Source organism: Larimichthys crocea, chromosome XV (assembly GCF_000972845.2).
Source record: "Larimichthys crocea isolate SSNF chromosome XV, L_crocea_2.0, whole genome shotgun sequence".
In the NCBI taxonomy this organism is placed as follows: domain Eukaryota; kingdom Metazoa; phylum Chordata; class Actinopteri; family Sciaenidae; genus Larimichthys; species Larimichthys crocea.
The window spans coordinates 11,140,596-11,157,849 of record NC_040025.1 but is presented as its reverse complement, the minus strand read 5'-3'; the positions used below and the strand labels follow the sequence as shown (position 1 = coordinate 11,157,849).

Here is a 17,254-nt window from a genome sequence, read left to right as displayed (position 1 = left end):
GGGCTGCTGCTACTAAATGAAGTCACCTGGCGGCTTGAACTTTCAGGCCGACTTCAAACAATCATTTGTCGTCATGAAAGCAGACGGTAAAACAGCCGAGGCCCTTCTCTGAGCTGGCCTACGGAAACCAGTCACCTTGAGTCATCCACTTGGCTATAGCTGCGCTCGCACGGTCGAGGTTGCCTGTGGGTGAAGAGGGAAAAACACTGTAATTGGTGCATACCGCAGAGCCCGTGGCTTCCCCGCTGGGAAAAGAAGGGGTCAACCTGCCTGTGATGAATTTGCTCATTGGGAGTTAAAAACACAAACCAAGAGTCCACAGCCACGTTAGCAGCTCTGCGGGACTGTTCTTAGGCACAGCGGTGCTTTGAACTGAACGCTCATGTAAACATGCTAACATGCTGATGTCTAGCAGGTGTAGCGTTCAAGATGTTAACCGTCTTAGGTTAACGTTAAAGACATTACAACACCGTTTTTTTTCTTCCAGATACCGTTTCCGAACTGAACTTTGCGTATCAGCCGATACCAAATACCAATCCGATACCAACTCTGTATGACTGCTATCACTGTTTTATGGCCTGGCTCAGGTTAAACCATTTTTAAAAACACGAACAAAGAGATGCAGAGAATGAACGCGATATAACTTTCTTTTATTATTTAGTTTGAGGGTGAGTCTGCTGACATTTAGCTACCTTACACCATCAGAAACTAACTTGCCTAACTCTGCCTGTGATTGGCTAGTACTCGTTGCCTTCGTTGGTTCGGGTTGGTTTGGTTAGACCTTTTGCGAATACCCAATCCCAATATCAGAGGCATTTCCGATACCGTTATCGGTACCCGAAGAACTCTAGTTAGAGTGCTAGCATGTTAAGATTTGATAATAAGCAGTCAAACACAACATTGGTTTGTAGTTTGTGACCTGACTATGGCGCCAATCACCAAAGATATTATAAATCCTCCAAAGGGGAACATGAATGTCTATACCCAAGTTCATGTTAACTTGGTGGAGGCACTACAGGAAGGGGCATTGCCAGTGTCAGGAGGATTCATCCTCTGGGAATCATGAAAATCTGGACAAAATTTTGTGCTAATCCATCAAATTGATTTTTCACAGATTATGTGATAAAATATCTGCTGGTGGGGCAAGAGGAACAGCCATGGGATCACCAAAATCTTTAAGATTCATCCTCCGTGGACCATGAATGTCTGTAACAAATTTCATGCCAATCCGTCCGATAGGTGTTGAGATCTTTCAGAGTGGACTAAAGTGGCGGAGTGACTCACAAAGCCTCTCTAGCATACCTAAAAAGCCCATTTGAACACCTTTCAACAATTCCACCGAGGCAGAGCGTATTTTGTCAAACTTCGGCCACCTTCCGGGAAAAGAGAGAAGAAGAAGAAGAAAAAAAAAAGTCAGTGCTGTGCTGGGAGCAGGCCGAGACGCGCTCTCAGCTCTGACTGTGGCCTCTGCCAAGCTGGCCTCAAGCTAATGGCTCCCTCAAGGTTTACAAGCAGCAGGCTGCAGAGGGAGGCCCCAGCTTTTATGGAGTGTTTCCCAAAGAGGCAGAACTTTCTTCACCACAGCGAGACTTCACACTTGACTTAGGTTCATCAAGGGGAAAGAAACAAATAGATGCTAATGTTGCTCTGCAACTGCTGCATAAATAAACAAGTGTTTGCTAAGGAGGAGTTGTATCTGTGGCACGTTTCTGTTGCCCCCAAGTGGCCAAAAAAACCCCCAGTAGTTTCAGGAGAGAAAGCGCTAAAACTCAGAACTAAAACTTAAATATGATCAGCCAGATTTTATTTGTTATTTATAACGACTACTTGAATAGTTTTTGTATTAACACAAAAATCCGCATATTTTACCAACTTGGAAATAGATCCAAAAGAACCAGTTATCAGAACCCGACCCTGACTGTCGCTTCTTATCCAAAAGTCACTAATTATCATGAACAATCATTAACTTTTGACACAAAATATGGATGAACTTCACACAACAGATGGAGTAATTGTAGATAAGAGTAAGGCTGACTGCAGGCTTCGTAAAATAAAGTTTCTTTACAGTAACAACAAGTCATCTTGTAGTTTTTGTCATGCAAAGAGGCAGTGAAGGCACCACAAATTAATGTGGCTACATGGCTTACGTTACGTGTTACTCCTTCATTCGAACTCGATTTCATTTAAAATCCAGTCTCCTTAGCAAATTAAACTCTTCATACTCCATCTCTTCACCACCTCACCGTCCCATTGTCTACTAAAAATCACTATATTATCTGCTGAAGCTCCATCTTCTCTCCTACTTGCTCGTATCTTGCTGACTCCCTCTTTCTCTCTCTTTCTGATGAACTGGAATTCCTGAACTCAGCAGTGCTGATTAAGCCAAAAGCAAACACAAGCACACACTATACACGGACACACGTGACAGCAGACAATGAGCTTGCACACTAAAGAGACAGCGGAGCATCCAATCCACGCGGCTCTCTGCTGGCTTGTTCAACACACCGCCTGAGGCAAAGACCCATTAGGCACCCAGAAATAAGCCTCGGCAGCGGGGGGCAAGATCGAGATGATGCACATGCAAGATGTACTAAGTTTTCTAACTAGTCAGTATCAGCGTCCTCATTTTATAATGCAACAATGGACACGGTTTAAAGTGGAGTCAGCATTCGTGCATTTCTTTTGCTGCAAGGGAAATAACTGATTCATCGCATAGTTGACCAACCATAGTTTATACATTGAATACTGAAGTTTTGGACTGCTGGTCAGCATGGCTCTGTTATATGGTTATATATATATATATATCGCGTGACGATTGAAAAATGTCTAACGTTTGCTATTATTCTCTATTGTTTATTTCACTGTGCCACGAATCACAACTGCAATATTTTCCATCATTAGGATGACGTTTTGCGATGCACAGCATGGATTCAGCATGCAGCAGAAAAGAGCTAAAAGAGGAGCTACTTCTGTTGCATGGACGTGGTTTAGATATGAAAAGTCTGCCTGAGAACCGTGCCTCGTAAATTATGCCGCCGACCGGCCCTCAGGACAGACTCAAACACCATGAATCTCTCTTATCACAACACAAAAATTATGTCAAACAGTACGGAGAGAGTCTACGGATGAGAACCACAAATGTACCATTGAGTGCTCGAAACAAATCCCAGACTCAGGCACCGCAAAGACTCACAAAAATGGAAGGAGATAACGGCAAAGACTGACGTAAATCTGCCTTTCTATGTGTTCATTATCTATAAACTATTCCATATAAGATGAGATTTACTCACACACCTGCAATCACCTTAAATACTACACAGAGCCAACAAAACACTACAGTGGTACTCCAAAGACAAAATAATAGATTACATACAACTAAAAATAAGAAAGATGAGCATGTATGCCTTGTAATAAAAAATGAAACCATAAAAAGTATAAAACCATGTTGATTCATTGAATTTATTTGAATTTTTGAGCTTTTAGAAAAAGAAAAGACAAGCAATTTGAATATTTTACCTCATGCTCTGGGAAATTAATGAGTAATTTATTGATTCAAATAACTAATCCATTTGTTGTAGCTCTCAAGCATACAGTGTCTGGGTACGTTTGTTGTAGCTCTGATAGAAAGAGAACAGAAAAACGTTTATTATACTGTATGAAATATGTTACTGATAGTTTTTTTAAAGCGTCATTTACCCAACAGCACATTTCCCATTTGCACCGTCATGCCTACACACTTAACAACTCTGACCCCTCAGATAACATCCAACTCACTCAGACAATAATTAAGTGTTGGCTAACTCTAGCCAGCTACAGTCATGACTTCATCTGACAAAATGGGCAGTCGCCGACATAAAAGGTCTGCTGTTGTCTGAAGTCAAGTGACCGTTGTTTCAAATATTACTAAGCGTGTCATAGGAACTGTCACATACTGGAAAGCCTGTCAACATTTCTAACCATGCAATCTAATCGCACTCTTCATCTCCTCTCGCACCGCCGCCTCCCTCAGATCCTCATCAGATCCTCCACGTTTACGCCGGGAGAGGCCGACCCTCAAACACGTTTAGCCGCGAGCCTCGTGCACGTTTTTATGAGGAATCTTAAGAATGCTTCTCCTCGGCTTTCCACTCGGTGAGATCGCATCATGGCACATGAAGAGGGGGTGAGATTATTCTTTTGTTTGCTCAGGCTTCATCATGTGTTTCTGAGAGCCCCTCCACCCTGTGTGTAATGTGACAAGCACCTCCTCGCCAGGAGATGGTTATGAAAAGACTCCTGAGAGACGAGACAGATGGCAGGCAGGCGTGATGGCATACGGGCCGAGAAACCTGGCAAAGAGGTAGCCATATCATCACATGGAGGGTGAGCAGAGAGGCAGAAAAGTGAGACCATACAAAACATAAATGTAGAATGAGCAAACAAGAAGGTAACGACGCCCTGCATGAAAGAAAAGCAAGGACTGATCAATAGGCCTGAGCAAGAAGAGAGGAAAAAAATATTTCTGTTTAACTTAAATACAGATATGAAGGTTGTTAATCCTCCTGTGAAAACAAATTCAAAAGGAATAGTTAGTACAGTGTTCTTGCTGAAACCTAGATAAGAAGATTGATACCTCACTCATATATGTATGGGTAATATGAAGCTGGAGCCAGTAGGCAGTTAGCTTAGCTTAGCATAAGGACTACAAACAGAGGGACGCCACTAGCCTGGCTCTGTCCCGTGGTCAGGGGACTTCCTGCCACGCAACCAGCAGAGACTCTTGGCCAAGAAATACTCTTTATGCTAAGATAACTGTCACCTGGCTGTAGCTCCATATTGATTGGACAGATACGAGTGCGGTATCAATCTTCTCGTCTGATTCTTGGAAAGACAGCAAAGGACAGGTGATTTGTGTCAACAGCTTTTGTTCGGTCCTGCCCAACAAACTGGAGAAAGTCTTGCAAACACAAAAACCTCATTTCAAACTTGGTGAATACTAAAAAGGCTCTGTTCAGTGAAAAACGTCTCAAAGCTTTACTGCCCAGACCCCTCAGTTTTCCTCTACAGGTGAATATGTCTGAGCGAGCCGACGTTAAAATACGAGCAGGTTGCAGCTGTTTCCAATGCTGAGGGTTCAGTGGCAGCGGGGGCAGGACGCGGCCCTCCTGCTTAATGTTGTTTTACCCCCATAGTGGTTAAATCACACACATGTGCATCGCACACTCTCCCACCCCCTCCGCCCTCCATCTTTCTCCCTCCTCCACCACATCTGAGCGAACTCGAGGTCCCCATGTATAAAACTGGAAGCCGCAGAACAACAAGTGTAAACTGTTCCAGAGAGGGGTGGAGGAGCAGTCAACAATTTTTACAAGATGAAGGAAAACAAATAATAACTGATTTATTCTGCTGACTCATATTGGCATCATCTAATGGCAATGAAAGTTGAAAGCTTTCTCAACAATCATTACCTTAAAGGAGAGTATTAGTCCAAAACTCGATACCCTGTCACCATATTTAAGAGGGGTCATGAGGGGATTACTGCATAACTTGAATTTTTTAAAGGTATTTATGTCCAAAAGTACAGTAATTGGTCAAGTACTAGCTGATTATCATATTATATAACAGTGCCTTTTTTCGTGTCGGACTATTCTTTTTATGGGCTTTATTGGCGCTTAAACTCCTAGAAAAATACAAGCATGTTCCTGCTGTTACTGGAACCCGTGGCTGACTACGACCGGAGGAATGCGAGTGTGCGTGTTTGAACGCTGGGGATATTTTGGACCGGTCTGGTGAACGTAGTGTACGACAAGAGGTTAGAGCTGGGACAAAGCCACGATCTGAAAATCCAAATTAGGACTCAACCAAACAATCTTATTTTGTTCATGTCGTGTGTTTTTAAGAGCAGTCACCTAAAAAATCCATGTATGGTCACAAGTCGAAATGCACACTTGTGTAACCACATTAGATGTTGGATTTAATTATTGAATAATCAGATTTAATAATTAAATTAATTGCCAACTATTCTGGAAATCATTTTTACAGAAAAAATGTCCAAATTTTCTAAATTCAGCCTCTCAAAATGTGAACATTCTCTGGTTTCTTTAGTCCTCTACGACTGTGAACTGAATATCTTTGGGTTGTGGACCAAACAAGACATTTTAAAAGATGTTACCTTGGGCTTTGGGAAACAGTGATCAACATTTTTCACTATTTCATGGCTCAAACAAACCTCTTAAATATCAAGGAAATGATCGACAGATCAAGTGATGAAGAAAAGAAGCATTGATTGCAGCCAAATAAGAAATTTTTGAGAAATAAATGATGTGCGAAAACAACCTGTCAAACTTTTTATGGGATAATGGGAAACACCAGTGCACCAACTCTTGCAGACGCTGATGAGCCCATAATTCACCTAATATATCATTGTTTTATTGGAGCAATTGTCCAAAAATCCCAAAATATATGACTTTTATACAACAGTAAGTTCCAACCAAGTTATATGTTTGGACAAGAGATGGTTAATAAGTGCTGATATCTGAGTACAACAGCACTGGCACTTTGAACTGCACCTATCACTCCGCTTTACAGATCAGTCATTGTCTATCTTAGATTGTAACAAACTTTGCAATGCATACCGGCCTGCAGCCTCGTGCCTACGACCGAGCAGTGCTGATACTCAGCACATCACTCCCTCTCATGTGATATTGCTTAAATGCGACAAAGAAAAGCAGCAAAACTTCTCATTTGAGAATCTTTAGCGAATGAAATTATTAATCAATTCACAAAACAGTCGCTAATTATGATGATTTAAAGTAAAGTTCAGCTTGAGAATGACCCATGCACTTTTCTGTAGTCTGTTAGCGTGTGAGGCAAAGGTTGAGGCATGTTCACACATATTATTTAACTGTCAAAGCTGATGAGGACAAAAGTACAGAGAGAACTCTCTGGACAACTACAAATTTTAAATTATTACCTGAAGTGCGGCAGTTTTATGGTGTTACACCACTGGGAATGTACTTGTGACTCTTATTATAAGGTAAGAGAAGTGACTGATAATGTCCTATTTTGGAAAAGTATCTTGAAGCTGAGAAGCTCCAACAGAGTTGGGAAGTGTTTTCAGTAGAAGCTCGGGGCTTAATTACAGAGATGGCGAAAAAGGTGTGGATCAAAGCAGCACTGTTCCCCTCTGTGGCATTCCTCTTTTCAGGCTCTGCCAAACAGGTCTGCCTCAGCAGGCACCGGCCTTAAGCTGACCAGAAAGTAGCCGGATTTCCAAGTCTGGCCGGTAGAGAGGAAAGGATGAAGAACATTCCTCCCCAGCCCTGTGTTATCACTTCCCCTTCACTAATGGCATAAATCGGGCGGCACAGCGGAAAGCAAGTGCCCCTGTGCCACGTCAAAAAAAAAAAAGCACTGAGAGGAGACAGGGAAGCGTTTCAGTTCAGCTATGCATGCACTTCTTCAGTGGTAAATATTTCATCTGTGGAGCTGGTCTCATCCGCTCTTTCCCTCTCTTCTCTTCTCTCTCATGTGAGGTTGTCTTCATGCCAGGTCGCTGAGTGCTTTCCACGGAAGAACAGAGCAATGGAAAAAAAACAAAAACCTTTCCATGATGCTGCTTAAATCCTCAGCTCCAAAGTGCAAGTGAACCGGATCATCTGCTCCGAACAAAAGTTACATACAACAATATGAAGTCACGTCTGATCCATGTCGTGTAGTGTTAGATAAGGATGAGGCTTACTAGAGCGGGTCGGTGTGCTGAATAATGTTCGTGTTATAAACAGAGAAATTTCAGACATGATATCATAGGTAAGACTGCACCAAGTTTAGAGCTTGTTACTCTTTCCCAACTGGCCAGAGCTAGCTGCTCTGTCCGTATACTAATATACCGTATTTTCCAGACTATAAGCCGCTACTTGTTTCCCACGCTTTGAACCATGTGGTTATACAAAGATGTGGCTTTTCTATTGATTTTTCTTCAGCTGCCAAGGGGCGCTCTAACAGGAAGTGCAAAAAACGAGACAGACAGGGGAAGTCAGTGCAAACAAGAACACACTAGTTTTTATTTAGCACATTCAACACAACACGCACGATGAATTATTAACAGCGAATTATTTTCTCCCCCTCATCATGGAAAGCACACGAAGAAGTTGGTATGATGCAGCTTTTAAGTTGAAGGCCGTCGATCGGGCTATCCAGGAAGGAAACAGAGCTGCTGCACGTAAGCTTTGCGTTAATGAATCCATGGTGAGACCTTTTACTGCCGTGTTACAGGGACTGTTCGGAAACAATCAGTTCAGGTATATAAATAAACATTTACGGTACAAAATCGTTCTGTGTATCTGGTAAATATCTAATTTCTCAACCTGGATATCTGCGGCTTATAGTCTGGTGTGGCTTATATGTGTTATTTATTTATTTATTTTTTAAACTTGGTGGGTGCGGCTTATATTCAAGTGCGCTCTATAGTCCAGAAAATACGGTACTCACAGTGACATACGGTAATGGGATGGGATTTTGACATACATAGGACATACATTGATACTTTGTAAGTTAGCGGATATATGTACCAAATTCTAAGTCTACTTATACGAGAAATAAGATGTCAAAAATAAAACAGATGCCAAGCTACACACACATGAATCGCCCACTTAGTCAGGTGATCCTCCTTGTTCCCTCAGCTTACCACACAGATCATGGATGACGTCCAAGGATGAGGACCAGGAGTAGCGCTCTATCCCCACCTGGGTGAGAGAGGTTGGCAGTGCCTCCAGCTCGTACGCTCCACGCTTCTTCCAGTACATGAACATTATGACTCCTCCGAGCAGATGACGCTATTTGCTAAATTAATCTGTAGCCTTGTCTAAGCAACCCCCTGACCCGCTCCCAAAAACATAATAATATGAACCTCTGCAGACATTCAACGCACGCTCCTCATCAACCATCTTTGTAACATAAATCCTGCCAACTCAACTCAACTTTCAACTCTGCCAACTGCCGGCACCTGCACAATTACCTCATCCAGCTAAACCTCCAAACACTTTGCTTTGAACCTTCTGTCCAAGTCTGATTCTGCTTCGAGGCCGGTCCAAGTGAGCAAACAGACTGCCCCTCAAGTATAATCCATTAGAGCTCCGGGGGACCACATTATTGATTCTGAACCTGGTAAGCTTTACCGCTGCCATCCAGGTTTTTAACAGGCAACTTTAAAGCAGGTAACAGGTGATATAACTGACCGCACTTCTTTCCATGAAGAAACGCTCAACCTCAACTCTGATGCCTCTCTAGATTTGTCAGATCTTCTCTTATCATCCTCTGAAAGCACCCCACCAAATGCTGCCCTCTTCTAATCCATTTAACGGAGCTATTCCTGATTAAATTACAGACTCCCAACTCCTGAAAGGTGCAAACTTATCTCCGCCGGCAAGTAAAATATCCTCTGCTGTCGCCTTTCTCTCAGCCTCGACTTCCATCCATGGCAGAGCTTCTCGAACTGTACAAAACTTGTGTGTGTGCGAGTGTGTGAGAGGCGAGCTCCTCATGTTAAAGTCCTGTGTAGGATCTCCTGGCGATAGGGGGGCTTTTCTGCCCACACCATCAAGACAAGTGTTGTATTCATGCAGAGGTGAGATGCATGCTGGGACAGGCAATCTGGGCCAATGGCTTTTGGACTGGGTGACACAAAGATCTCTTTTAAACCTCCTCCTACATCCAGAGTGGACTTTCTTTATGTTTTGCGCAGAACTGTAAAAGGCTTGACATTTTTCCGCATTCATTAGTGCCCGCGCCCTTTATGTCTCCTCAAAGATTTATTCCCTTTTTTATGAATGCGCCGGCTCTGTGATGACTGAGCTCAGTTATTTCTGTGGACGTACAATGCACACACTGGCCTCTTGGTGATGAGAAAACACCAAATGACCCATTATCAGGCGCTCGTCTGAGACAATGCGCTCCACTTCTGCAACATCTTGAAGGGTTAAACCAACATCCAGTTCGATATCTCGAGTTGAGGCATAATATTTCCCCCCCCCGGTGCAGCTTGAAGACTGATGCACTGCTATTACACGTCTAAAATGGGAGAAGAAATACTGTGAGAATGTGCTGCACCGGCCGGGGGAAGGGAGGGACGTTGTCACACACACACACACACACACACACAGCGACCCACATGTCCAATTTTGGGATAAGAAATTAGAGGGTAGGATGGGAGCCGGTTTGCTGCTCGGCTCTGGGCTTTGCAGACATATGGTAATAATCTGAAGCAGCTTTGAGCACGCGGCTTCCCTTTTAATGAAGAGAGCAGTCGTGCGGCATGAGAACCGGGCTGCACATACAAGGACCAATTTCCACCTACTGCAGAAACAAAGAGGGAAGCGGGGAAGGTATTAGGCCGCCTCGCTTTCATCGCCATCCATCTGATCGGCTTTTTATTAAAAGGGTGCTTTTTTAACCTGTTTCCATGACGGCATCAGCACTGACATTTAAATGCATTTTGATCTGAGCTCATGCTGAAGAAATCTGGGGTACGAAAAGAAATTGTATAACATTAACTCAAGAATAGTCAATAGTGGTCACGAGCAGGATGTAGGTGACTGTAAGTCAACTTTTAATGATTTAAAGGAGCACTGCAGCAAGTTTTGTACTTTTCTAAAAACTCACCAGCCGGGTGACAGATAGATATTCTGACTTTTACTCCCTGACATGAGTCAAGCTTCAAAAAAACACTCATAACTACATTTCCCACGATGCAAATGTTTTAATTTTGCACCCTGCCTCCTAAACACTCTCATCTTTACAAACTTATGAAAGCTCCTCAAGAGACACAGAATACATTATAACATGACTCCCAAGCGGCAACCTCCGTGGCTGTGAACACCGAGGTGCCAAACAAACTGCAGTTCCTCGATCGGCCACTTGAGGCTGGCTACAAAAATGAGCCAATCTCCGTAAGACACTAAATTAAATTCACTTCACTCCACGCCAGAGCCACCACACTTACGAGTGACGTCATGGATACTACATCCATGTTTCATACAGTCTATGCACACTTTTCATTAAGGGTAAACTGAGTGCACCTTTAAATGACTCAGAGTTTGTTATCACACCTGCACGGGACGTTCTAGTCCATCTAAAAATAGAAAAAAAACAAGGCTGAAGATTTAACGTGAAGCACAGCTGCTTTTGACTTAGATAAAAGATGATAACATTAACTTTTTCCCAATGTTGCATCAGGCAGTTGACCAATGGTCAAAGTATTTCTCAGCAGTACAATCCTGAACAGAACCTCAACCGCTTTTCTGATGCCAGTGTACACTGTGTAATGGCTCGGTAAGAAAGATAGCCGCTATGGACCTCGTGGCAGTGTGTGGAGCTACAAAGAAGTTGGAAAGAGACGCTCAGTCTGTTGTTATTAAAGGATAGATAGACATACATACTTATTAATTAAACCTAATCATAACCAATCAATACCACTCTCATTTCTGTACTTTAAACATGATGATTTGTAGTTTTACAGAGGGGTATTTACAGGACTATGTACATTTCTTTCTTCTGTATATCTTTATGTTATATTAATATTCCCTGTATTTAGCTTTTAAAGCAGTTGCTTACAGTTTTTATGCTAAGCTAAGCTACTATCTCCAGGCTGTAGCTTTATATTTATGGGACAGACATGACAGTAGTAGTCAGACCTGTCCACACACCTGTATATCTGAGTCCTTTATTACAAATAGAATAATAACAAAAGCCAATGTTGACTTAACGACCACTAATTTGTTTGAGAGTGAGACAGAAATAGCTCCTGTGTGTGTGTGTGTGTGTGTGTGTGTGTGTGTGCGTGCGCCAAGCACATGAATGAACTGGCTCCTCAACAGAATCACACTCACTGAAGTATTAATGGTGTGTTGAGAAATGAGTGTGTGTGTGAGAGAGAGAGCGGCTGCAGAACGACAAGACTGTAAATGAGCCTGTTGGAGTGTGTGTGTGTGTGTGTGTGTGTGTGTGTGTGTGTGTGTGTGTGTGTGTGTGTGTGTGTGTGTGCGTGTGCGTGTGCTGTGTGTGAGCCAGAGTGTTGACAGAGGGAGTGCAGTTGAAGGCTCGTGCGTGCCCATGTGGAGGAGGTTTTTCGGTTATATTTAGAAAGGTGGCCCATCAAACGGGCCGACGTTAACCCCTTCACCGGCAGACTTCAGAGCGGCAGCGGTTTAAAAGTTTCTCTGTGTGAATCCTCTAAAAAGGGAAAATATGCATAACATTTAGATCCATTTCAGTCTCATCAAAGAGCCGCCCGAAGAACTTCTCCCAGACAGACTGTCTGTATCTGTGTCTCATGTGCAGCATGCGCCTGGTAATTTATTCATCTGCATAACTAACATCTTACTGCTAACAAGAGCACAGCCGAGCGAGCAGCTGTGAGGCTCTGCTTAGAGCTACATGTCCAAATGATGCTGATGGCAAAATATGGAGCTGAAACGACCGACAGAAAATTGATCTGCATCTATTTTGATAACCCTTTGTTCATTTAAGTCAGATTTCAAACAAGCTTTAGCTTGCTCAAGCTTCTCCAATGCAACAACTTGTTAGTTCACTGTGTTTTATAGAAGTGTGCGCTGAATGTCTTTGAGTTTTGGTGGAACAAAACAAGACGTTTGAAGAAAAGGATCTCGCCAGGCACGGCTCTGTGACGTCATGTTTTGGTCCGTTCTCCAGGTGGCTTCAAATCCGACAGGGAGCGCTTCAGTTTCGCCTGCCAGACTTTGTTAACTTGCTCAGAGTTGGTCATTGCTCCTCGGTTTGTGTGCTTCTCTATAAGTACACCGGCTATGTGGTAAAATAGTTTTCCTTTTGGCTGTTCTTACAATTCTTACAGGGTGTTTTATTTTGAAAATCAACCAGATTCTTGATGTCGTTTTTTTGTCTGACTTCCGGCCAACTCGATCTGCTCTGTGTGGCCACAGGAGGGGAGCTTCTTCTGGGACGCTTCTGAAACACGACGCAGCGTTTCTGGTGGAACCAAGCGGCAACCTCCATGGCTTAAAAACTCTGTCCATCCTTTATACTGTCATTGGGTGGAAACGCAAACATTGTCTAGAAAAGTGGTGAACAGCTTCAGCTAGAACATGTCGCAACCATGCCCCGAACACACAAAGTTAATTAGTTTATCAGTACTGGACAAATGACCTTTTTGACCACATGATTGAGGTAGATAAAAGTTAAGGTTTCTCATGAATGTGCGAAGCCAAAGTTCTTGGCAATCCACCCAATAGTTGCCACGTTACAACCAGCAAGATCTCAAACAGCTAAATCTAAGAACGGGTTGGGGACCTAAATTAAGAATGGGTATATTTATCATTCTAATGTTCTCTTTTCATGATAACATAAAGACTGATATCAAGAAGAAGCTGCGAGAAGAAGAGGGCGTGCAGGACCGTCCCCGCTGAGTGAATTACTATGAGACGTCATGTAATTTAACTGTCCATCCTTAAACCAGCAGTTCACAGGGACAAACAACCGCTCTTCAACTTGTTGATATGAATAATCCCATAATTGAAACAATCTGGTTAAAATTGCAGTGGGGGCTGCATTTGAGAAGCCAATAACAGAGTCAACAGGAATCAAAAACACTTATTCCATGAAAGTACAGTTATTGTCATGTGGAAGGCTGCAATGCACATAAACACTCATTTAGCAAGGGTGGAGGTTATGAATGTGGAAGGACACGTTCAGAGACAAACGTATTCTGTTACGTTTCTTAGGTTGAAGGTGTGTGTGCGACCTTAACACAGCCCCTTTACTTATCTGCTGAAGAGCAGCAGCTCATTGTTGGTCTGTTTACAACACGAAGCCTGAAGGGTGACAGACAATGTGGATGTTTTTTTTTATCATATTTAATGATCATATGTAAAAGATAAACACTGACCATCAGCCAAATATAAAAAGGCTGCAAGTGATTCTGCACGCAAATTAAATGAAAATGCAAAGCAGAGCTTGTTCTCAATCTGATGATGCAAACAAGCAGCAGAGAGTAGGACGAGGACAAAGAAGACCCCTCAGGCCGAGAAAAGAAAGCACATCATCTGAAATGTAAACCCAAAAAAACAAAACATGTCCACTGTTGTGAAGCCGTGTCCCACAAAAAAAAAAAAAAACAGCTATAGAAAGTGTCGAGAATGAGAGTAATAAGAGCCCGAGAGTTAAGAGTAGTAGAACAAGCCTCGGCTTCTGTTTACTATCAGACATTTCCAAGTGTACTGGGAGTCTTTTGTAAGAGAGAGAGAGGGGCGATGGGAAAGGATACGGGGGTTGCGTTGGTGTTGGCCTTCAGCTATGAGCATGTTTATGACTTCACTTGTGAGTGAAAACACAAAAACCTGTTATATATGCTCTGTCAATTAGCTTAGCTTAGCATGAATACTGGAAGCTTGGTCGTGTCTAAGCTAAAGAGATACGCCTACCAGCACCAGTAAAGGTCGTTTATTTGCATAGCACGTCTCATTTGTTTGATGTGTACACAGATCAAACGGTGGTTTTCAGGGGAGGCTACCTGCTCTAATTTTTCCGGGTGCAGTGACTTCCTTGAATCTTCCATGCTAAGCTAAGCTTCATACAGTACTTAACAAGGACGAACTCGAAGAGCGGTATTCATCTTCTCATCTGGGAAAAAGCAAAATAAACTCACTAGTACAACGTTGCATTTGAAATTACACCTATGTAACATCTTTTTTTATTCATCTTTTAAGTTTAATTGAAGAATTCCAGCAGCTGGTTGATAATATCTGATGTCCTTTCCAATGGACAGACTTTCCAATACACTTTTTTTCTCCAGATGTCTGGAGGTTGTATTTGAAATGAACATTTTTCATGTCACGTGACCTTTACGTGCTCCCTGCTGTTGGTGAAAACCACACACAGGAAGGTACGATACAGAAAGGACGAGATGTAAGGAAGGAAATTCATTTTCTGTCAATCAGAGTCGGTGCATCAGTATAGTTTGAAACACATATCACATTCAACCAGTGGAAAAAAAACAACCTGCATCAAGAGGCTGACCAGTATTTACTGCAGGACACGAAACGGCAAACTTGCAGTTTCTGAGCCAGTTTGAGCCACGAAAAAAGTTATCGCAGTCTGGTGAGTTAGCGACGACAAACACTAAGTCGTCGTGCAAAAAGAAAATATTAGGATGAGGTACAATGGAGATGGAGACAAGAGAGAAAAACACAAAGCGGAGCGAACTGTGACCCCCGAGCGCCCATCAGGAAGAGGCAGAAGTGCAAAGAATGGAAAAGAGAAAGGAAATTACTGCCGGGAAAAAAAACAGAACAATGGAAAGAGAGTCTGAAGAAGGAAGCATGAACTGTAACAAGCCACGAGCCAGGCAGAAATCACTAACACACACACAGAAACACACACACCATGGCATACGCACCCAGATTACACCAGTCTAGTCAGGATCGAGCGTTGCAGCAGGAAGACTAGACGCTCCAAATGTTCCCTCAGAGCTCTGAAGCCTTTTCAAATTAAAACTACCACGATTCTGCGGAAAACTATTTGACCACGAGGTCCATTTAGAAGCCGTCGATCATACTGCATGACCTTCATCGGCAGATGGGAGTTTGCACATTTGTTGATGAAGAACATGTGATGTGATCAAAAAAACGCCGGAGCTGCTACTAAATGGACCCTGTGCTGACACAACTGCCAAAAGTACCAAAGCGAATCTCATTTTTAAAAGCCGACACCAACCAGATCTCCATGCAAACTCCCTCAGCTGATGAAGTTCAGGCAGTATGACTGAAAGCTCCAGAACAGTTACTAAAAGGACTGTGGAGAGACTGTGACGCTGTTCAAGAGTTAACTTTTAACGGGACTTAAAGTCGACACGGACGAGAGGTCTTTAGTGCTAAAAAAAACAAACAATTGGAAATGTGACTCATGTGATATGATCAAAATCTACGTAAGAGCAGCTACTAAATGGCCCTAGTGATGAATTAGTCACATAAAGTAGTTGCAAGCCACTTTACGTGTAAAAAAAGTCAGTAGATTTTTTTCTCTGATAATTTTGTTGGCAAACTATCTACAGAAGAAGATCATGTGATCTGATTAAAAGCTCCAGCAACAGCTGCTCAATGGACTTTTTTCCCTTAACTGCTACTTCCAAGGTCAAGACTCCTGTACACGTGACATCCATTGCACGTCTGTCCGTCCTGGGAGAGGGATCCCTCCTCTGTGGCTCTTCCTGAGGTTTCTTCCACATTTTTTTCCCTGTTAAAAGGGTTTTTGTGGGCAAGTTTTTCCTCACTCGAACCGAGGGTCTAAGGACAGAGGGTGTCACTCCCTGTACAGATTGTAAAGCCCTCTGAGGCAAATGTACTTTGTGACTTTGGGCTATACAAATAAAATTGATTTGATTTGATTTGATTTGACTCAACTTTGAACCTCTCTTTTAAAACCAACACGGACAAGAAATCCTTCAAAGCGCTACAACAACAACAACAACAAAAAATCTACAAGACTGATACTGAAGAAGATCACCTGACGTGATCGAAAGCTCCAGAACAGCGAATGGATGGAGCTCGATACAGCTCCGCAGCTAAAAGAGTTAAACCAACTGAAACACGTCCATGATATTAATCCAGAGCATCTCGACAGACGGCCGACAACTTTAACAACTTGAACAGTTCAAAGAACTTTTTCTAAGTCCTTGTTTTTTTGGTGGGGGTGGTGGACGGAGACCAGACAAGACATCTGGTCTCAGATTAGACCAGCGTGTTTAAGACAGGTTTAAGACTACGGTGGCCTGGAACACTGAAGCGATCCAGACTCAACCAATTAAAGGCTGGCTAAACTTTAACTCCATGCTCACTGTAGGAACCCGTGAACTGCCAGGAGTGCATACATCACATATGTAAAGTGAGCTTAAAAAACTCGAGCTTAGGCGGTCCCACAGCTAAAATCATGAGTCAGGTAACCAATTAGTGGACTAATTGATGGATTCTGTAAAGCAAAAATGGTAAATACTCTTCCTAAAATGTGAATATCTGTTATTAACTCATCTCTTGAGCTCCTGGGGAACTGATTAAGACATTAAATATTTGTTGTAGAGCTAGAAAAGTCTTAAAATTTTCACTTTAATTTGAATTACCAGCTGACATTAGAGGGATAGACATAATAAAGAGTGTTGCTGGAAGCACCCTTCGTCCTGAGGAGAACTTCAGATCAGAGTGTACTGTCCTGATCTGCCTCCAGCTGGGATAATTGCTCAGGTCACTTGCCA

At 42.7% G+C, this 17,254-nt stretch overlaps 1 protein-coding gene across 1 annotated transcript in view; it reads right to left on the bottom strand.

The window, feature by feature from the left end:
• The window catches only part of plekhg5b (pleckstrin homology domain containing, family G (with RhoGef domain) member 5b), a 67,250-nt gene that overhangs the window by 49,057 nt on the left and 939 nt on the right, over nt 1-17,254 (bottom strand). The window lies entirely within an intron of this gene.